Consider the following 710-nt stretch of genomic DNA (forward strand, 5'->3'; position numbering starts at 1 on the left):
TTTCTCCGGTACCGGGAACCGAACTCACGACCTTGCGCTTGCCAGGCAGGCGCTTTTGCCGCTGAGCTAAATCCCCAGCCCCTGTTTTTGTTTTTTTTTGGTTTGGTTTTTTTTTTCCGGTACCGGGAATCGAACTCACAACCTTGCGCTTGCCAGGCAGGTGCTGTGCCGCTGAGCTAAATCCCCAGCCCCTCTAGTGGATAATTTTTGCTCCAAGGTCTTCACTGGGTTGGAAACTGTCAGGTTTGCATTTGACTCTGAGGCTCTGGCAATTCTGCCTTTTCCCTCTTTCCTTTCACAGAAGTCTCCTCCCATGGACTCCTATTTAATGAGTGTCTTTAGGTGTGACAAAAAATATGATGAATGCTGCCACCCAAAAGAAAGGTGGGTTTATAAAAATATTATGGTGTATGTACTTTATTCACTAGTGTTGGCACTATGCAACCTCTGGCTCTTCCCTAAAGTCAAAAAGACTATGAAAGGTAAACACTGTGAAATTATTCTGGACATCAAGGCAGCCACAACAGTGTAACTAAAGACACTTGGGGGAAAAAAAAGATTTTCAGAACTGCTTCAGAAAGTGGCAACAACTATAGGATATGAGTGTCCCAAGTGAGGTGGAGTATATTGAGGGGATTATTGGAAATGTCTTTTAATGTAATAAATCTTTTTTATTTTAACATTACCATTTGTTTCTATCACAGCTTGTA

This window comes from Chinchilla lanigera, unplaced genomic scaffold (genome assembly GCF_000276665.1).
Source record: "Chinchilla lanigera isolate Chin_1 unplaced genomic scaffold, ChiLan1.0 scaffold00063, whole genome shotgun sequence".
Lineage (NCBI taxonomy): Eukaryota > Metazoa > Chordata > Mammalia > Rodentia > Chinchillidae > Chinchilla > Chinchilla lanigera.